Source organism: Sparus aurata, chromosome 4, assembly GCF_900880675.1.
Source record: "Sparus aurata chromosome 4, fSpaAur1.1, whole genome shotgun sequence".
NCBI classification, from domain to species: Eukaryota; Metazoa; Chordata; class Actinopteri; order Spariformes; family Sparidae; genus Sparus; species Sparus aurata.
The window spans coordinates 27,547,897-27,570,541 of record NC_044190.1 but is presented as its reverse complement, the minus strand read 5'-3'; the positions used below and the strand labels follow the sequence as shown (position 1 = coordinate 27,570,541).

General features: G+C 46.3%; 1 protein-coding gene and 1 long non-coding RNA gene across 3 annotated transcripts in view; one reads left to right on the top strand and one right to left on the bottom strand.

Moving 5' to 3' along the window:
* Nucleotides 1–22,645, top strand: part of gse1b (Gse1 coiled-coil protein b) — a 186,785-nt gene that overhangs the window by 26,812 nt on the left and 137,328 nt on the right. The window lies entirely within an intron of this gene.
* On the bottom strand, nt 14,755–19,988 carry LOC115580058 (uncharacterized). The gene is made up of 4 exons (XR_003983812.1): nt 19,853–19,988; nt 19,205–19,674; nt 15,380–15,681; nt 14,755–15,264 (listed from the first exon to the last, which is right to left on the bottom strand). It is a non-coding gene; the product is annotated as an uncharacterized LOC115580058 (long non-coding RNA).

Here is a 22,645-nt window from a genome sequence, read left to right as displayed (position 1 = left end):
ACCCTCTCAGCATCCTCTGGTTTCAGTGTGGCTTTGTACTTCAACTCTAACCCTAGATGCAGTCCTGACCCTGGCCCCCCTTAAAGGCACATCAGACCCCTCCTAAAATCCCACCAAAGTCACCACCTCATTACAACCTCTCCTCTCCTCTCCTCTCCATGAGGTGAGGGTTGCTCTTCTGTGCCGAGTGGCGGATGTGAAGTTGTGATATGAGTTTCCAAAAGGAAACCACGCGTGTTCGCAGCGACAGAATCACAGCCTTTATATATACGCCGTCCTGAACATCTGCTCGCTGATGGAGTCTGGACTCACTCATCTCACTCAGAACATCACTCATTTCCTTCGCGTCTCCCTCTTTTCTCTCTCTCCCCCCCCCCATTTCTCCGTTCTCTGGCTACACTGGACATCTTGCTCCCCTTTCTTCATGTCTCTGGCGCCTGTGTGCAATAGCTGTTCCCTTTTGTGCACGATGCAGCGTTTTGTGCGGTTCTGCTCGTCCTCCACACCCATCGGCTCCGAGCATGTCTTCACTTTTCTGAGGCTGACTGTCTCTTTTCTCCCAGAACAGCGCCGCAGCTTGTGATGTGTCGTTTGCAAAAACGCACGTAAAACTCCCTCGGGCGACGCGCATCTTACAATCAGACCTTTCTCTTATCTTCTCTGCTTGTCTTATCTTCTTTTTGCGACTTTTTTTTGTTGCCGTCGTGCGTGTGCGCGCGTTTGTGTGCGTCTTTCTGTCTGATCTCTGATGCAGATCAGAGGCACCGCTGGGGATCTGCGTTTAGTTTACACGTACACACACACACACACACATACACACGCGCACGCTTTGCCTGCTCTCCAAGCTCAATTCGCTCAGGATCTGATAAAGCTCTGTCATCAACCGGATGCTCCGCTGTGATTGGCTGCCAGCACATTTTGTGTTACAAACATCACTGCTGAAAACTGGGAGACACACACGGACACACGGACACACACGGACACAAGACACACATAGAACAAGACTATGTTGTGTCAGTATCAAGTGCAGCTGGTAAAGAAGTTAGGGCCCTTGACCAAGTCTGACCACCATGTCTTTCATCTCCCTATTTATCACACACACACACACACACACACACACACACACACACAGCCCAAGGCCTCTGGTTAAAGCTTTATTTTATTCAGCTGCTGTGTTGGTTCGGTGCACGTGTACAGCCACACATACGTACGTGCACCACGCATCAGCCCAGATACCCCCGAACAGGGGAGAGAGAGAGAGAAAGAGAGAGAGCAAAAGAGAGAGAAAGAGAGCTGACCGGACAAACTCTGCATCCTCTGGGGAGATTCCTGACATTCCTCTACTTCCCTGCCCACTACAAAGAGAACCGTTCCCCAAGGCTCGTCACCGCTCTGCCTCGTTACACACACACATAAATACAAACACGCACATGCACGCAAAAAAACAGAAATCCTCTGTCCACAGCATGCGTAACGCTCTTTTCAGTGGGCAGTGTTGCAGGCCTAAAGATCCAATTACTAAAACTGATGCAGCTCTAATCTAAAATCTAAACAAGCGAAGTAAGATGAATCGATGTCCCCCTTCATTTTAGAGTGCAGTTTGTGTGTGTGTGTGTGTGTGTGTGTGTGTGTGTGTGTGACTGTAATGAGGCGGGTTGTAAGGTGGGGGTCCCTTCCTCCCTCCATTGAATAAATAACAGAGCTTCCTCCCTCTGCTCTCCGACTCTTCCTGTTGTCCCCCTGGTCGAGGGAGGAAAAGACGTGCCTCTTCCACACCTCTCTCTCACTCTCCCTCTGTTTTCCTATTCGGCAGTTGTCTTGTGAGTTTCACATGTAGATGACTTTCATCCGTACCATCAGAGGAACACTTAAATCTGTGTAACCAAAGCTTGTACAGGAAAAGTTGTGAAATTAAAAAAAAAATAAAATTAACAAACTGGACATGACAAAGTTAAAGGTGCACTCTGTAGTTTTGAAGTTTACGTTTTAATCCGAAGAGAAAGATCTTTTATTGACTGGTGTTTTTATGCCTAAACAAACTAAATAAGCAAACTCTTTGTTCTCTAGGGTGAATGATAAACACACTGAAAGGACAACACAACTTCATACTGTTTACTTTGTTTATATGTGGCGGACCCTGCCACCTTCAAACAGTGTTCTGGGGACCTTATTTTCCTCTGAGAGCAGCTTGTTTATTCAGTTATGGAAAAGATAAATACCTCTTAGTTTGTATTATTACCTCATTAATATTGTAAATGTTAAACTTCTGAGTTTGAAAAAAATACTTTTTTTTTGTAGTTTTAAAGGAAAGACACAAGAGCATTATTCCCCACTTCCTCTTGTTTATTTTTCTCCATTCTATATATACATTCTGATTATACCTGTTTGGTCTTAGAGGGACATTTGTGTGTCTGTGTTCGTGTGTGTGTGTGTGTGTGTGTGTGGCGGCCAGGTCCTCAGCATGGGAACAGCTGTTCAGAGCAGTGCTGGCCACACACACATGGGTCTGATTAGCACTTGGTGACTCCCTCCCTCCTTCCCTCCTGCCCTCCCTGCTCACCTCCCTCCCTTTTTCAGTGGGGGCCGCGGCATGCTGGCGGCACCAATAATTTTAATGCCTCGTCTGAGTCTGCCAGAAGCACAGGCGTGTGTGTGTGTGCACGCGCACCCACACACACACAAACACACACACTCACAGCCGCAGAGTCCTGCCAAGAGAGGGAGCACAAAGCTCTCATGCTTTGATCTGCTCTTTTCCTTTTTCCTCCCCCCTCCCCTCTCTCTTTCTCTCTCTCTGTTTACCCCTGACCTTCTCCTCTCCCTCCTCCTCCTCCTGCTCTTCATCCACCCTGCTCCACCACAGATGTTCTACCTTAACAAGTTCAGAGTTGAAGTGTGGGGGTCTTCTTGTCCTGTACTGCTGTACACTAATCCCCTTGTAAATGTAATATATTGCTCTTTTTTTCTCCCTCTCCCTCCCTGTCTTTCTTTTTTGGCAGATCCCTCCATCGCTCATTCTGCCTCCCTCTCTTAGTGAAACAATTTAATGGTGTAACAGTGATCGAGGTGTAGCAGGAGACAAAATTTAAATTTTTCTATCTAATCATCCATCCATCTTTCCTTTTTTTGTCAGAGAAAACATTTCTCCTCTGATACCGCTGCCCAGGAGGAAATGTCTGTCCGAGGCAGATTCCACATGGAACAGATAACGGAGGAGTGGGTGTAATAACTCACAGAGGGAGATAAGTGTGTGTGAGAAACAGAGAGGGGGAGACGATTATGGTAGGGGAAGGGATGGAAAAAGGTCGAGGAGTAGAATCGAAAGGATGACGAGGTGGGAGAAGGTGGTAGACGATCAGAAGGAAGTGAGGAAATAAATACAGCGTCGGGGACGAAAAAGATCACATGCGAGGGAGAGAGAAGAAAGTGCCCACCATGACTCATCAGTCTGGCTCCACTTACGGCGTAGTCCCAGTTTCTCTTTATGTTTGTGTGGGACCGTAGAAAAAGTGTGTGTTCTGTGCGATTTTGATTGAATACATACAAAACCTTGACATTAAACTTTAAGTGGGGTGAACTGAGTGTGAGCCACAGCAGTTGTAGGTTATTTGTGTGGTAAAATGTATTAGCCATTCACAAAGATGAAAACAAAATATACTGTATTTCATAATCTTGTTTATATATATATATATATATATATATATATATATATATATATATATATATATATATATATATATATATATATACACATTTACACATATCTTCTGTACATACTATAAGACGTGCATTTGTTTTATTATGCACACAGTACTTTTGAGTCAATATGACATCAGTCTTTGTCCTCTGTTCCTGCGGTTTTTGTCAAGCTGTTATGAATTTTGAAGCTATTATACCCCCATTTCAGACTATCCTCCTCCTCTGTCTCATCATTTGTGTCTCTGTACTAGCACTTCTTGTCAGGAAGTAGTGCCGTGCGACGGATAGATACCCATTTAGAGAATAGATTGGGACCCCGTGGCTGACTCCAGAGATCAAAAAACCACCGGCGTCTGCCGTCGCTGTTTGATTTGTTCCAAGTGACTGCAGTCTGGACAGATTCTCTGTGTTGGTTTCCCCACCAACGGAGACGTCTTGTCCTTCGTCTTGACATGTCACAGAATTCACAAGTTGTCCCCATTTACACAGAAATTAATAAAAATCAGGTTTGTCTTTCATCTTTTTTTTTAACCACATGTCAACATCATGAGAGGTTATGGCCGGATGAGAGCACTCCTCGGTGGTTATGACACGTGTAATGATAACTTTGGCCACCAGATGGTGTCAGTGCTCCACTCAGGACAGCTCCGATGCTGGACAACAGCAGAGATGATCTCTGGCTGATAAAAAAAAAAAAAAAAATGGAGACTCCACTGGGTAGACAGGGAGGGAGTGGACCCAGGTAATTGTTGTATATTCAAAGCAGATTTCCTGGGCTTGTATATGTGTGTGTGTGTGTGTGCATGCATGTGTGTTTGGATTTCCGTGTGCATTTGTGTGCAGAAATGAGCTCCCTTGTGCAACAGTTTAAAGTCATCATGTACCACTGGGTGGCTTGGAAAGTGTGCATGAATATATGTGTGGTTTTGGGGAATGGGGATACGGAGCAGCTGTTTAAATGCTTTGTACAGTAATTGTGTGTGTCTGTGTGTGTGTGTGTGTGTGTGTGTGTGTGTGTGTGTGTGTGTGTGTGTGTGTGCGTGCATGCATGTGTGTTTGTGTGTGTGCCTTTACATGTATGTGTGTGGTGTATGGTGTCATCAGTGGGGCTGTGTTGTGGTAGACTCTCGGCTCCACACACCAGGCGAGTCTGTAATTACTCAAGCCAACGCTCATACACACTGTAAGCTTGTAGAGTCTGTGGTCCCCCCTTCCTCTCTCTCTCTCTCTCTAACTCCTTCGTTCTCCCTCTCTCTCTCTCTTCCTCTCCCCTAAACTCTTCCTCTGTGATTCCCAGTGTGGTCCCGGCTCTGGTTTGGCCATGAGATCTGTCTCCTGTGTTTTGGAATGTGTCGGTGCTTCTAGCCAATTTCACCCTCATGCTCATGCTTCACTGGCAACAGGCACACACACACACACACACACTCGTGCGCACACACACACACACACACTTTCATATACACAAACACAGAGGTACCATAATGTACTGGCTTGTCTGACCAACTTGAAATAGCCAACAGGCAAATTACACATGACTCCGTTTAGATACACACATTCAAAACAGTGAGCTAACACATACCAGACAGGTTTTGAAACGGTCCTGTTAGCATTGTACTCTCTATTTGTGTGAGTGTGTGTGTGTGTGTGTGTGTGTTTGTGTGTTCATGTGTAAACCAGCTGTTCAGTCCAGTCCAGTCCAGCCACACCTGGGATTGCAGAAAGTTGCCAGCAGCTTCTTTGACCTCTGACCTCCCCACCATTGATATCGCCGCAGACCAGACAAGATCCTCCCAGAGTTTCCTCTTTCATACTACACACGCTGACATCCGGTCTGACATGTACATCAACGACAGTTTTGTGTCTGTGATCATGCCACTGAGACTGCGCTCGTTTGTGTATCAGTGTTGCGTCTGTTCGTGTGTGCTTTTTGAGTATGTGTGAGAGTGTTCCTATGTAGTCACTGCCAGCTGCCGTCAGAGGACAAGAGGCTAAGCCACATCTCTAACCAGTTTGAGAGCCTCCCTATCTCTGCTCACACAGACTGGGTTGTTGGGCACACACACACATGTGCGCACACACCGCACACGCACAAACCCAGGCACTGACACACAAATGCACACTGATAACGAAGAATACACACACTGTGCATGCGCACATCCTTACGCACTCCGTTTAGGTATATACCCTTTTCTCTCCGTCTCTCTCTCTTACACACGTGTGCGCACACGCACACCCACACGCACACATACACACACACATATGCACACACAGATTCCCTCTCCCAGCGTGGCTAAACTAGATTAGTGTGTATAAAGGCTCATAATCCCTGCTGCCTCCCCAGCAGGCAGAGAGGAGCCTGTCCTCCAAATTAGGTTGGCCTCTCTGGGTGATGAGTGGCTGCCAGCAAGGCTCCACTTTATTTGTGTGTGTGTGTGTGTGTGTGTGTGTGTGTGTGTATTTTTGCATTTGTGCATGAGCTGTGAAGCATACGTCTCCAGCTGCTGTGTCACTTGTCCACACGTAGATATCCACCCCAAACAAAGAACAAAGGAAGATGGCACCGTGGAACCGGTGGCACCGTGTTTGCTTTGCTTAATGTTGTAATGTTTATCTTGCTAAGTGTCACATGGCAAGAGTTGACAGTTGACTCTACAAAAGATGAACAGGAGCAGTCTAAACTTAACAGCAGGATTTGCTTGTTAAAGGGGTCAGCACGTAATGTCCTTTTGGCTTAGTCCAGTCCGTTCGCATTTTCTGCGGTGCTGCTGCAGAGAAAATAAAAACACTTCATGTGTTTGTAATGCTAATATATAAGGCAATATGTAAACAAATATAAAATTAGCAACAGGATGTGAATAAATATCAGTTTGGACATTATGATGTCTATGTACTGTCTTATAGAGATATCTACCGTAGTTAGCATGCTAACCAGCTAGCCCTTTCCCCTCCTGATCCAAAGCTTTTGTGCTAGCAGGGCAAATGCTAACACCAACACTCTCCTGGTCCCCGCTAGAGCTCCCAGTCCCAACCTCTAGCTGAACACCTAATTGAGCTAACTAGCTAAGGGAAGTTTTACATATTGCACCTTAAAGGCACTTCCTCATTTGGCTCAGGTCTTTTGAAAGACAATGATATCTTGGCTAGCAGTTTGCTGGTACATCTGTTGTACATAAATTACACTGTAGTCTAGAGATGTATGCACTTTGATCTCAACTGAAGGACTGTCTGGATTCTGGTACTCTGCTGTTACACCGTATACATTCACATATCGCTGTGTGTTGTTCACTGTCTTCACAAAATAAACTGTTTCATAGCATTTGAAGCAACGCCTCACTCTCTGGTTGTCATTCTTGGTGTGTGTGTGTGTGTGTGTGTGTGTGTGTTTGTGTTTGGGTGTGGGTGTGCATAGCGGTATTTTTTGCATCTGCTATAAGCCGATTTAGTGACGTTTGAACCCTGCAGGCAGGAGGTCATTTGACCTCCTGAACTGGGATTTATACGAAGGCAACGTATTATGTAACGGTGTGATGCACGTGCACTCTGTCATAGAAAGCTGACTGTACTCCTGCATATGTAATTATGTGTTTAGCCTCTTACCTGGTTCATCTGTTGTCCCCCTTCAATCACATTTATATCAGCAGTAGCACAAATTCCTCTCTACTTGGCAAATGAAGTGAAGCGTATTCATTACTGATAAGGTGTACGTTTCCCCGATTATTATCGTAATTCCTTTGATTGTTACACTTCTGATCTCCCCTGGTGCACAAATGGGAAATCCAGCCCCGGTCTTTGTGATGTTGTGAGTGTTGTCCTTCTGTTACCCTCCGTGGTGCTTATCATCATGATTCAGCAGGCTGACTGCTATACCAAGGCTGTGCTGGCTATGGGGCAGCACTCTTTGGGGTCTTTAGTGTGCTAATAGTGAAGGGCCCATAGGGAAGCGCAGTAATTGGTCTTTATTTATGCTGAGTGAAGGCTATGATTAACTAATATCACCCCTGAGTGTATATGCACGCACACATTAACACACACAAAATGTGCATGTGCAGTCACACACATGTACAGATTGTGTGTTATATAGTGTGTGTGGTTGTGAGATTGAGTGGAGAATTGAGTATTGAGCTAATCCCCGGTGGCAGGCTGGAAGCTCTGTAAAGCCACTGACAGGCAGTAAAAAAAAAAAAAAAAAGGCATATTGTAGTTCACTTACAGCACACCAGAGAATTGCTGAAGGGGGGGATGTTACCAATATAGTTGTTTAATGATTTTGTAACAAATCACAAGTGGTGGGACAGCACTGTGTCAGAAATGCATTAGTTCCTCCATGCTGTGTTTGTATATATATCAGCATGCCTAACAGTGTATGTTGTGCCCGCTGCAGCATGCCATTAATCTGCCAAAGGGGTTGAAAGCATGTCAATGAGAAAGCAATGCTGTGTGTGGCGCATATGCGTTGTTTGTGTGCCTCTCTGCCGCTGCTAATGAGCTGAGGGCAGTAAGGCCACGCTTTGTCTTTTTTGAGGAGACAGACGGCGAGCGGGGGAAAGTGGTGCGTGTTGGGCTTCAGCCTACTAAACTTACACACATGAAGGCACCGTGCGGCGTTCACGTTCCGGCTCCGTTGTTCCGCCTCTGTTTTCACAGGGGGTACCTGACTGTTGTGTGTGTGCGTGAGTGCACGCGCATGCTTGTGTATTGTCAAATCCCCACAGTGCTGGTGCCCTCATGTGTTTACTCCTAGCGTAGAAACCGAACACCGGGCTGTAATCAGAGCTGCAGTGAGAGGATCACAACAACAGTGTTCCCTCATTATGGCTCCAGCAGATCACCTTTACCTCCTGTGTGTGTGATTATAGTTCCCCCCCCCCCCCCGCGGTATCCTTACAGGCAGCAGTGGTGCGTGTTGGTGAAGGCAAAGCGATCCCTGTGTGTGTGTGTGTGTGTGTGTGTGTGTGCTTTCAAGACCTTTGTTTATTCAGCTTTTTGGCTCAAAAGTGAGTGCGTGGCTTTGAGAGTCACGGTGACTGACACACGAAGAGTTTCTGGGCAGACACATTCTTTGACAGCCCACAGGTGAACTTGCACTCATACCAACGGATGCATCCATAGGAATGCGTCTGCCTTTATGTACCTATACAGCAAGAATTCAAGTTTTCATGGGGCTCTATAATGTGAGCATATTCAAATTCATGCATGCAATTTTGTAAAGGATAATAGAAGCACTCGCAAGAGACACAAGAGACTCACTCAGACAACTGTGTTACAAGATTCGAGATTAAATTTAGTCGACATTATACAACATGGATTGTGCAGCAGAGTTCTAGTCGTGGTCCCTAGTGGCAAGTGTGTTTTTATTCTGTTGTTTGGCACATTTTTCTATAGCACAGTGAGAGAGTATATTTGATTGGAATGTAGAGATAAACAGCACAGGTGGTGTGACTTGCCGTGCATTTTGACTCGTGTGGGTATTTGTGGTCATCCTGTGTGGAACAGGAAGTGGAACCTTATTTTGAAGTGTTCAGTTAAGTAGATAGATGAGTGGATGGTGGAGAAACACGGGCCGATTCAACGGGTAAAAGCAGTCCATATGTGGTTATTATAAGCAAGATTAAAGTCAGCCACTACACCATCCGGTAATCCGAACAATAGTTGTTTAGGTATTTCATTCTGGACAAAAGTGGCTGATCAATCACAAGGCCTTGGCTTCCCACCAGCCTCACTGCTAGCATTGCTAACAGCTGCAGGTTCCAGCTGATTATCTCACGTTTTGAAAGAGCCCCATCACTTGGATGCATTGCTTAATTTGTTAGAAAACGTAAAGCATACAGAATATTCAGTCCACTTTGAGTCCAGATTGAAGCTGCCGCTTCTCAGAGGCGAACGATTACTGAGGAACTGGAGCTCGGTCCACATCAGTTTCATCTGCTCCCAACTGACTTCCATTATTGAATTAGGATAACTCGGCCCTCCTCTCTCCTCCCCTACCTCTCCTCTCATTCTCTTGGTTTTTTATGTTATTGTATTATCTCCGCCTCCCTAACCCTCCCTCCCTGCTCTATGTGGCCCAGTAATGAGACAGTGACAGATTACCCCTAAACCCTACTCTCTACTCAATCGCTCCCCCATCTCCCCCCTCTCACACAGAGACGAGCTTCAGAATTTGGAAAAACGCTGCGTGTGGATGTGTCTGAGGCGCGTAAGCTTGTAAGCTCAGGTGACGAGGCTGCGATATGGTTCATGTGCTACAGATTCTGTTTCTAATCCCATGTTTGGCATTTAGGGCCAATTTGTAAGAGAGCTTGGCGGGTACACTAAAACCAGAATTAGACTTCAGTGACGCCCGGCATCACAGGGTAACCCGGGACAGGATACTATCACAACATCATCGACATGATAATGGCGCTGTCACCTCGGTGCCATGATCATCCTGGTTTGTAGAGACATAGTTTTACAATATAACACGTATCAGTTGGACAGTGTCCTTTTTTTGTAAAGCTATTGGCCCATCTTTGTGGTTACGCAGCCAGCTGTAGACGCTATAGGAATGTACGTTGACATGTACATTTTGAGAAATAATTATTTTAAATGAAGAATAAGCATTTGTTCATCTAAAAATCCCCTTCTGCCATGGTCCCCTCACTGTAACATATAATACTAATGATACTAATGATGATAATTGGGTTATACTATATAGCATGATGCCATGAAACCTTGTGATTTTCTGGGATGGTTATCACACCAAGACTGTCTCATACCATCATAACCCTGTTAGAGCTAACAAATTGAAATAGCAGAAAAAGAAGTGCAACTTTTTCCTCGTTTATGAAGGGAAATAAAAGTGTTGTAAATAAAAGTATTGGCTGTAGGAACAGAGCTGGTCGTCCATAACTCGACGTGTCCTTGGGCAAGAGTGGAACTCCACGCTGGTTAGACCACAGTGCTCTGCATGGTGAGGCATGCAAGACCGAGAGCGACTAAGTGCGAATAAGATGCCCAATGGAAGGAAGAATAAAACAACGTTTGAATGCAGCCATTTACCATGAATCTGAAACCTTACCTTCAACTTGTACAGGAGGTATAGATGCCAGTAGCATTCCACCTCCGTCTGCGATGCATCAAATTATCTGTTTAACTGACGAGAACATTTTTCTGCTAAAATGGCATGTAGAAAAAGATGGGCCTCGACCCTGAACTGTCTTTATTCACTATACAGTGAGAAGAATGTTCATTTTCAGAGTAAGCGGAGTTGTGCACCACAGCGCACACAGTCTAAGCCTTTTAATACACATACAGAGTGGCACGGCAGGAACACGCGCCTTTATTTAGCTGTCAGTCGGCTATGAAGGAAGGAGGAAAACACTTATGCCTCAATACTGCAAAAAATCCATGATGGATTGACATACTGTGCTGATAAGCCTCTCGAACATCTCCGCCACTTTAACACAGACACAAATGCGTCCTGGAGGTCTCTCTCCCCTCTCCATGTGTCTTTTTTTTTCCTTCTTTTTTTTCTGTGTCACATGTCCATTCTGTTTCTAGGTCGTCCTTCAACTGTTAACCAGGGTTGGAGTGTTTATGCCCAGTGTGTGTGAGCATGTGTTGGACTGTGTGTTTTGAGGAAGAGCTCCAGTAATCCTATTGACAGAGATGCAGCTTTAATTCAGCTCAGCAGCAGCTGTCTAGTTTGGAGCAGAGGGGTGCGAGGGTGAGGAGGGTGAGGATGGTGGGGGGGGGGGTCTTCATGTTGCGTCCCCTCTCGTTAACCTGTGCCACAGTCATTAATAGATTTAATCATAGTTATTTCTCTTCCGTCTATGTTTCCTCATCTTCGTGCCGTACGTGACGCTCTCATGTCCGTTAGTCATGTTTGTTCCAAGTGTTTAACATGCAGATAACTAAACACACACACACACACACGCTCTACGTCCCTTCACCCCCCCCCCCCCCCCCAGTTCTGGTCTCTCAGTGGCCTGCCCTGCCCGTGGCTCTGTGCTGTCTCTGTGTCTCAGAGCACACATTCATTATCTAATCTTGCTCTATGTTTAATTTACAGCCTTGGCTGCTGCTGCCATATGCTCCTTTTGTCTCTGCCTAACACAGTCTCTGACACACATGCGCCCACAAACACACACACACACACACACACACACACGCTAGTCTTTGTAGCTCTGCCTCAACCTTCAGTGTCAGAGGGAAAAAAAAAAAAAAAAGCAAAACAAAAACAAACATGCCAAAGAGAGCCTGCACCCACTCCCCTTTAGCAGCACGTCTCAACCTTCCCACTAGCGTGTGTTGACACAGACAGAGGTGTGTGTGTGTCTGATTATGTGCCGGTTTATATGTGTGTGTGTGCTGTCGGCTGGTGTGCGGGTGTCCACGCGAGGTTGCTCTGAGGGGACTGTTTGACCAGTTTCAGGTGAGAGACCTTCTTCACCTTCCTTTCTCCTCATCTTCACACCACAGTCGCTTCTTTGAGGCCCCTTTTTTCGGCCCCTGCCTATTTCCCTGTCTGCGTCCTACAGATGGCGTGGTGCGTGCGTACCTGTTGCTTCGGGCGACACTCGTTTGTCTTCCCCTGTTCTCAATCATTTGTACAGCAGCTGCCAGACGCTCCCATTCGAGCTCGTGCTGTATTATCGTCGCGCGGGGCGAAGCGGAGCAGGGATTGCAGACAGTGTGCTCATCCAGGGGCAGCTAATGTAGTGTCACCGTGAAATATAAATGGGCCGAGAGCAGCCGTGCCGTAGATGAGCACTCCCAGGCCTTTTTACACGGTGCCGCTGTGTGAAGAGCCCCTATCCTCATTCATTTTCATGGCTCTGCAGTCCCGCTATTGACTTAAAGTGCAGCGATGCAGCCACCTACTCCGGTGCATTTGGGAAATATAATGAGCTCCAGCGACAGGAATTTAAATACAGTGGAGTGGTGAGGGCAGAGATGAAAAAAAGGGGGGGGGGGCACGAGTGGAGCCGGGGGAGAGTGTGTTTCCTGTTTGCTTTGCTCGGGATGAGAGTGAATTGCCGCGTTGTTCTCCGCTCACTTTGTCGTTTTTTTTTCTTCTCCTGCCTCTCTCCTTCACAAGCTACTCCTCACCCCCACGCCACCCCACCCCAGCTCTCCTGGCCAGGAACGCGTGTTTTGAGATGACGTATTCGCACAGTGAGACACTTTCAAGGGTGTGTGTGCGTGTGTGTGTGTGTGTGTGTGTATGAGAGAGAGAGAGAGAAGGACACACACACACAGAAAGAGAGTTTTGTGGTTAGCAGGGCTTTCTCTCTGGCTCCAGAGGCCCTGGCCAAGTCAGTGGTGAGGTTTGGCTCACTTCTCGCAACACTGCACACACAGGCTTCCGCACACACACACACACACACACACACACACACAGTCTCTCTTTCTTTGTCCCTTGTACCTCTCTCTCTCTCTCTCTAACCCATCCACATAAGTGCTCTTTATATTTCACGTACAGTATGCCCACCCTCCTTGCCCCCACGACCCCGAGGAAGTGGATCACAGCCCCTTCTAATGGCTCGACTGTGTCCCCGGATAAACCCCCTTTAAGTCGTTCCGCAGTGAGACTCTCCCGTTACATTACACCTCGGTGGTAACCAAACTTTCTCTCCCTCTCCCTCTTTCTTTTGTTCCCAGCGAGTTCCTTCCAGTGCCTAACGAGACAAAGAGCCATTGATTTTGCAGGGAAGTACAACGAGTTAGGCGTGATCGATCTTGTTAAGCCCGTGGACGAACTCTCGCAAGGATCGAGAAGCAGGGGAATGTGGGACGGTTGCAGGGACGAGGGAAAGAGAGAGAGAGATAAATGGAGAGAGAATGTGAACGCAGGTCGGGAGGTATGATCGAGAGGTATAGTCTCTTAATGTGGTCGCAGGGGCTGTGCCGGGGTAGCTAATAACGTGGCCTTAGAATACATCACACACCCCGACAGATCCAGATGGGGATCACTACCAGGTGGGCTTCGATGGAGAGCGAAGGGAGCAGGGGTTGATATGGAGGAGGGAAAGGGGAGATGGAGCGAGCGCAGTGATGTATGAAGTCTTGTGGAGTTTGTGTGTGTCTGTGTATGTGTGTGTGTGTGGTGGGGCATTTATGGTTAGGCTGAGGTCTGCCTCTTGGGGCCTGCATGTGAGCCAGCTGTGTGTAATGTATGTGTTTGTCTGCTGACTCCCCCTGCAACCCACACGACCATTTTGAGGAAAACGCTAACATCCACTCGTCTGGCCGGGTCGACTAACAAAGAGAGCAGGGTTAGCACCGAGCGTCGAACACTGCCTGAGTAGATCGCCGATAGTTTAAGCTAATCGTGCTAATACTAACTAAACTAAAACACATAATTGCTTTAATGTAGCGTCAGCAGGCGTTAAACTGAAAGAAGAAGACTGAAAACAGGCTGTTTTTGTTTTGCTTACAACACTGCCGGGACATTAACTAAAATTCAGAAAGTCCAGTTCCAGTAACAGATCCATAACTTTGAAGTCTAATAATAATCGGTGACAACATTTAACACCTCCTGAAGGTGTCACAGAGGCAGCTATATTATGTGAAATCATAACAAATCAGGAATATGAGTGGCTGTTTTGAGTCTTGCCTCTTGTTTCTGGTATGTTGTTACTGTGTCTAAACTATGGCTGCATATAAAAGATGTAAGAGCAGTGCTAACCCTAACCCTACACCCAACAATTCCAGTAGAGCCTCTTAAGGCCTCTGTCCTCCAAAGTAGCCCTGGTTTTAAAAGTTGAATTAGTAAGAAAGTAGATGTTTTAACCTTATTCCCAACTCATCAAAGACTGACACTTTGCCGGTTAAAATCTTTGAATGGGTTGGTGCTATATGACAAACCCGCCTGCATTTCCACCAGTTTTGAGCAGAACCACTTTGATCAAGACTGCGAAAAGTTGCCTCCAGCTGGGAACGAACTTTTGCGGATTCTGAACCAAATTAAGTTTCAGGAAGGAGGGAACAGCAGCTAGCTCCAGAGCACGCAGTGCTGGAACTAGGGATCGAGCTCCCTTTCAAAGGGTCACGGTATAAATCTGGGCATTTGTGAGATGACCTTCCTTTTTGTTTGAGAAGTTTCATGGAAAATTCATGGAGTTTCAACGATTCATAGATGTATACAACCATTTCCAGCAGCCCTTACTCTTTTTGTAAGGGCTCACAAGCCAAACAGTTTTTGTATCACTACTCTAGAGAACTGTGGGTGTTCCTTTGTTGCTGTATTGATTGAATCATTGCAGAAAAGCAAATCAACTTTCCCCCGAGTAAAGTGAAAATATTGTTGAAAATACGTCTGTATTTCTTTCTTTGCGTTCCTTCTTTTTTGGGGTTCTTTCTTTCTTTCAGACTCTCCGTCCCTCCATCTCTTTCTCTCAGGCTCTCTGTTGTCATTCCCAGCGCCGCCTGTCATCCGCTGACAGCGAGAGCGCGAGTCATTGGTGAGCGGAGCCTTTAAAGGAAGCTGCTTTCTTTTTTTCTTTCTTTTTTTTTATGAGCAGACATAAAAACACATGAAGCCGGCGCCGTTTAAAAAGACATCACACTTCCCAAGACAGCCTGAGGAGAAAACAAAAAGAAAGGAGGGTTATGGGTAGTGGGGGTGGAGGCGGCGGGTGGTTGAGGATGCAACAGCATACCACACAGACAGTCAAAGAGAAACAAAGCAGCTCACCTTCTTCTAGTCTCTTTCCTTTCTTCCTTTGTACCTCTACCTTCCTTCTCCCTGCGGTTCCAAGCGCACAGGCGTCTGCTGAATGTTGCTCTTAATCATGACTTTAATTTCCACTCACAGATACGACACGCACCGCGCGAGCGGGCAACAAACTGATTTACGAGAAAGCCTCTCTGCATCCCGGCTGTATGTTTACATAACGAGAAAACTGCAGATGATGCGAGTTGCAACGTTCTCCTCGGCCGTTGCTCAAATCTGGAGATGTTGTGATGTGGAGGGTTTCTGTGAGTCATCTTCCCACTCTGAAGACAGAAACAGAAAAAGAACATGGGGACATATGGTATGAGGTCAGATTATTGCAGCAGTGTTAGTGAAATGTGTTATCTCCTTATTGTGGCTTGGCTGTGTACTCCAGAAGCGGTTTTGACTTGGTGATTAGCTGTAGCGTGATGCACCTCCGTGGAGAAGAAGCTGGCAGGCGGCGAGGACCATGGAGACAGAGTTCTGCCCAGGCCAGGGCCCTTTCCGACTGGCCTGGGGTTTGGAAGGCAGCCCTTTCTCACCATGGAGAACTTCTACACTTACTGGTGCACAGCTGGGCTTGAGGATCACTGGCACTGCTGCCGATGTGTTTGTGTGTGTGTGCGTGCGCGCGTGTGTGTGTGTGTGTGTGTGTGTGTGTATGATCTGCATCCTGTCTACGAGGCTCACAAATATCCTTGTTGATAAGATGGAGTCTTAGATTAGATAAGGCCTCTCTTTCTGTAGGCTAACATTTACTGCTTGTATCAAACATCCAGTCTAATCTTCAGAGCGAGGAAGAGGTCATGTTATGAATATAAACTAGTGATTAAAAAAAATAAATTGTCTGATGCGAGGACATAAATCAGTCTTCCACATAAGTCTCATGAGTCTATATATGATAAGATTGATGATACAGGAATCAGCCATTTTTGATAAACCACGCTGAATTTTCGTGAGATGAAAGGTCGCGAATGGTTCCCTGTGTACTTAACCTCAAAAAGCCCTCCACTGATTTTAGCATTACGTTCCCTTAACATTGTAGGACTCATGATGGACAGGTTTTGAGTTTTAAGCATCACAATCAATGCAACAGAATCAGACATATCGCATTTTTTTGTTCCAGACATTTCTCTTTCCGTGTTAAAGCTTTGGCGCCCACATTAACCACAGTTCGCCTCGTCACCCAACAGTTTGGACAGAGTTTCCAGTATGCTGTAGTGCGTTCATGTGCTCCTCGGACGGTCCAATTTCCAATTCTTTCGGCGCGTTTATGAGCTTATAAGTTGTAACGTGGAAAACACATGGACGCTACAGAGAAGATTGGTTTTATTTTATTGCTTTACTTGACTCTTTGTCAAGGTTAATGCTAATACATAGCTCTTCTAGATGATTTAGGTCATTCTAATTAGACAGCAGCTAAGGGTTACAACTAGTAGGCAATTTGAGGAGGGATGAGGTGGGTCGCCATCCCTCTCGTTGGTAGAAATACCAAATAATACTTGTTAACCTGCCATCTCTCTCAATCTCCCCTGAGAACACCAATAGGTGGACTACTATGCGGGTCCAGACCTGTAGTTATCATAAAATGATTGAGAATGATTTTATTTTCACACAGTCTTTCTTTTTCTAGGGCTCAGGAACCTTAACAGACCTATTGCATCTGTTGTTTATCACTGCTGTTATGCTACAAACAAAAATTAGACAGCAAAAACAGAGCTTTTAACCAAGAATGGACCATTCATTCTTCCAGTTCTAATCTAACGACAAATTAATGCAATTATGCTAGTAGTGGATAATGTATCCTTGAGCTTCTAGCCTCAAGCAGAGATGAGGAGTGGAGGTCTTTTAAGCTCTGCTAACTCACTCCAAACCCTTTCCCTCAGTTCAGCCCTGAGTGACGTCACACTTGCTGCAGTTTATCTTTCTGAAGCCCCAAAAGGCTTCAAGAGCCTTCATTGATCTCTAAGACCTGTAAACAGACTTTTATGCATGAAGACGATGGACGAAGGACACAATACTGAATCATCATGCTTTTGCTTTTCAGTCAGTTTTCCATTTTTTGGCCTTGAGGCTTTTGTGCCTTTTGATTATTATGTCAGCCACTTTTAAATTGTTACACGGTTTCGTTAATATCGAAGTTCCTCCTTTATATGTGCCGTATACATACACCTCCACAAATCACGCACAAATCAACTGTCAGTCTGAGAATGTGATCAAGACCAACATTGCACTTAACCGATGAACACAATTTTATCTTTTCATCAATTTTATCTTTTGATGACTGACAGACACACAATAATTACTCTTGTGAGTATTATATTTGGAAACTGTGAAAGTGTAGCCATGTGATGTCGGTGGCTGTCCGTTGGCTGTTATCAGTGCAACTGGGACGGCTTGACGCCGCGATGAGTGTTTATGCAATAAACATGCATTGATGCTTAGCATGTGCGCGCACGCAGACACACCTGAATCTCTCACAGCTGTTAAATGTGACACACACACACACACACACACACACACACATACATACACACACCCATTATGGTGATAAATCCATCATGGCCTCTGAGTCCCATTCTGCCAGCTGCTCACTGCACTGCTACTACGTCTGTCTTGTTGCTAGGATACATACACACTCAGGGAGTAGCTCACCCCTTGTCATACACGTTCAGTTTGTGCCCATACGTAGCCAAGATGCCACTGAGTGTACACACACACACACACACAGTATACACATAAACACACAGACATTTAATGGCATGTGTCCTGTTTGCTGGATAAAGAAAATAAACACTCCACTGGTGTTACCTTCCTGGGGAACATACTTCACATTTTCATCTGAAATTGAATTTTTAATAGCAGGGCTTCATAGCAGCATCCCAATGAGCTTATTATCATTCTAATTGATTTAAAAAATAAAAAAAAGTGTTTGGCAGTAATTGGCTTCTCCCTCTTGTCTGCCGTTAACTCCCTGGACAAGAGGGGGCAGGATGGAGAGCTTGTTGCTTTTGCATGTGTGCCATTAGAGGGCGCTCTCCGTCTTTTTACCTCGTCGCTGTCACAGTGGAGCATCACTTCCTCCTCATCAGTGAGGATACCTAGACAGTAGCTCCCTCCTCTCTTTACCTCTCTGCTTGGCTCCCTCTCTGTTGTCTTTTTATCTCTTCCTAAGCCTGCCTCTCTGCTTGTCACCCACCCCCCACCTCCTCTTTTCCTCCCTACGTCTCTGCTCATCCCCCCCCCTGTCTCCCTCTTGGTTTCCCTCCCTACCTCTTCTTTTCATCCTAACCTGCCTCTCCTCTTACCTCGCCACCTCATCCTCCTCTCACTTCCCCACCTGCCTCTCTTCCAGTCCCTTACACTGCTGCCAATTCTTGCCCTCTCTCCTTCTTCCGCCTCTTTCCCTCCTTTCCCCCGCTCATATCTCGCATTCCCGCAGCAACAGCAGATGAGATTCCCCCTTTTACACAGCCTCCCGTCCCTGCCTCCCTTCATCTCTTCCTCCCTCCCTCTCTCGCTCCGTGCATTCATCACTCTTGCCCCTCGGGGCTTTGTTCTGCCTTAATCAGGAGCTTAAGTGTTGCATTCTCACCCAGACAATGCCTTCCATTCAGTCTGGGCCTGTGTAAATAGGTGTGCCCTGTAAGTGTGCCAGCGGGCATGGCATGCCAGCCTCGCCGCGGTAGTGGTGATCATCCATAGCCCCCAGCTACAGGAGGCACCGCTCCACAACACATACACTCACAAACATGCACACAAAACTAGCAGCAGCAGGAGGTGGAAGAGCAGAAAAAAACTTACTGAAGGCTTCCTTTGAAGCGTTGCCATACAAAGGCATGGATGGCCAAAGCAACACACACAGACACAAGCATATGCACGCGGGCCAAAAAACCCTTCTTCAAATGGAGTGCAGGGTAGAGGGATCCTTTTCATAATCAGCCATTTGCCTCCTGTCCTCGCTTGGCCATTTCCTTTTCATTTCCTCTGCTTCTGACTTGCGGTCTTGACTTATTTGTAGTCGGAAACAGCCCCGTGTTGTGTTTGGGAGCAAAGTAGCGGAATAGTGACTAGAGGGGTTGTGTGTGTAGTGGCTGCAGGAGACCAGCAGCCTGTTTTCTTGGCCACCTGGCGTGCTCTTTCTAGGAGGCACTGCAGGCCTCCACCCAGCTGGATGATGCCTGCCGTCAGACTGGTGTGTCACATCCAGGCGAGCCGGCTTCCTCCCAACGCCCGACCATCTGTCCGCATCCAAGATGGCTCTCTACCTGCAGCTAGAGAGTGAGGAAATAAGGAGAGGTTGAAAAACGTACTGTCGGTTGGAAAGAGACTGCACATATATACACAGAAAATAAAATGCCTGGCGAGAATACAGTATGTGCGGTTTGTGCAGCTCGGTAGAGCACGTCCACCTCGCCTTTGAATGCACATTCATATCAATATCCAACTTACAAAGCGAGGGAGGGCCAGAGGGAGAGAGAAGATAAAAGGGTAAAGGGGTGGACAGACCTACAGTAGGCACACAGCATGCGACGGGGGGAGAAAAAAAAAAGGAGTGAGCCCACACTCGCCCATGCTATCTATCCTCCTCAGATGGCCATTTGGGCTTGTTAATCTATCGCCTGGTAACAGAGACAGCCTATCAACAACAGCCACGCCCCTCCGCACATGCTCATAGAGAGGGGCTCATTTGGATCTTTGAAGGGAAAAACGCGCACACCGCACCGAAATACACACACACACACACACGCGCGTGCGTGCGTGCACACACACACACACACACACACACATACAAAAACTCCCCACAAATCCTGGCCTGTCATTGCTCTCCATTGTTTGGCTGCGGTTGCTTTCTCCTGGTGTGACTGCCAGCAGATGGCTAGCACTGAGCTGTCAGAGTCAGCCTGGGGCCCACACACAAACACACACACACACACACACACAAGAAGCACTCACTCATACAAAGAGTGTCTTATTGCACACTGAACATATGCACAGTGTCCACTGAATGTCGCTAGCATTGGCTCTGTAACACTCCTCTCACTGTGCTTATACTTCAGTTTAAACAGTGCATGTACTCACACTCTTTTATTCTCCTGCTGGTTTTTCCACACACACACACAAACACACACACACACACACACACTTGCTCCTGATAGACTGTGGAGCCGCTCAGCCACAGGTGCCCCTCGTGACCCCTCTCACTGTAATGACTGTGTAATCTCATAAAAGGGCCGCCTTACTGCATTAGCATGTGTAAAGGCCATTGTGTTTGTGTGTGTGTGTGCCTGCGCATAAGTAACTGTTTTGAATCTCACTTCTGCGGCCAGCCTTCTTCTTCTAAGTGCATGTGTGTATCCGTGTGTGTGCGTGTGTAGTACACTGCGATCCTGTGTGTGTGTGCGTGTGTGTGTGTGAGTGTGTCTGTGCGTGTAGGAGCAGGTGTCAGGCCTAATGGAGTGTGTCGGCGCAGTGTAAAAGCAGCTGCCGCGGCCCCGGGGTCACGCCGGGTCGTCCAGAGGTGAAAGGTCAGGGTCGGGGTGAGGAGTCGGCTGTAGCTAACATGACATTCCACCACTCACTAATCATAGCTCTGATGAATGGCTGTAAAGTGGCAGCTGGTAGACAGGAGGCGGTGTGTATGTGTGTGTGTGTGTGTGTGTGTGTGTGTGTGTGTGGCGGAGTCAGAGGTACAAGGAGGTGGATGGAGAGAAGAGAATAGAGGGGAAGAGAAGGGAGGGGAAAGGGGGGGAGTTGCTAGGATCTATACATTGCAGCTAATCTCGCACACACATTCACACAAGCAGGCAGGGCGAGTATTGACTGCACAGAGCTGTGATCCTGAAGGAGCTGTACATCAGAGAAGACAAGCTCAACAACACGGGCTTTTGTCAATGTCTGAAACTCCACACATGTGCACAAAACCTCAGCGCACACCCAGGGGCGCACATGCACGCATCGTCATCCTCTCTCTCTGTCTCACACACACACACACACACACACACACACACACACACACACAGTTTGTTGTGTCTGCAGAAAGCAGGGACTAATGACAGGCTTTGTGTTGTGTGTGCTCACTCAGCTGCCCCCTGGACACACTTTACCCACCCAGCAGAAAACAGCCCTTTGTGCCTATCTCCCTCTCTCCCTCTCTCTCTCCTCCTCTCCACCTATCTCCCTCTATCTCGTTCTCGCTGTCTCCCCACTTTCTTCCCTCTCTGGAGAATAGAGTTGTTTTGCTGCGCTCTGCTGTATATATTACCTACTGTATATATTTTCCCGGGGCCTGACAACAGATATATGAGCGCAGCAGCAGTGTTGTTTTTTTTTTTTGGTTTTTTTTTGGCTGACACCAGCCTTTCATATTTACCAGTAAACGGAACAATAAAGTCCGCACATAAAAAAAGATGACATTTTGATACAAGGGTAGTTAATACTGAAGATGTTCGTATTTACACTGTGCCTTTGACGCGATGTGCTTTATCACGGTCAATAAAACACAGAATTATGGGGAGTTTTTTTTCTTCTTTTCTTTACGACCGCTGTGAACTCCAGCGCGGCTGAAAACCATGAGGTAAAGAATACTTAGTAACTGTGCTGAAAATAACGATGTTGATTTTTTTCACGTTTGCACCTGGCACATTGTTTTCCCCCCTTTAAGTATCCAATATCTTTTAAAAAGGTATTTCACTAGATTGTGCAGGATTTCATTTAGCTAGTTGAATCTGTTGCATGTTCTTACGTAGGTGCGTCCTGCTTATGTGTAATAAACAACATGTTGAATTCTGCTCGGTTAGTATTATCTGTTTCAGGGTTTTATTTATACATTTAATGTATTTATTTTAGTTTTTTGAGATGATAGAGAGGGAGGATGACATGCAGCAGAGGTTAGGGTTAGCCTCTGTATATCAGGCGCACGCTCTACTTGTATTCCTTTTTAATATGTATGTATTGAGCCCTATTTGTAAGGGGACAGGCATTAGCAATAAAATCTCAAATGATTTAGAAATGAAACCTTCCGTGTGTATTTTGCACCGGAAAAAGCAGAGTCAGTTTATTGAGGTTTTTTTTATTATCCGCTGGACGTGATATCATGGATCTTTGTAACATCAACATTTCAGAAGTGGAGTGTCTGTTCCTTCAGCAGCCACATTAATGATATAGTCAAGAGTTGTTTTGCCCACTTTCTGCATGTGTTACAAGCGTAAATAATAATTTGCGGCTCGTTGAGATGGAGTAACA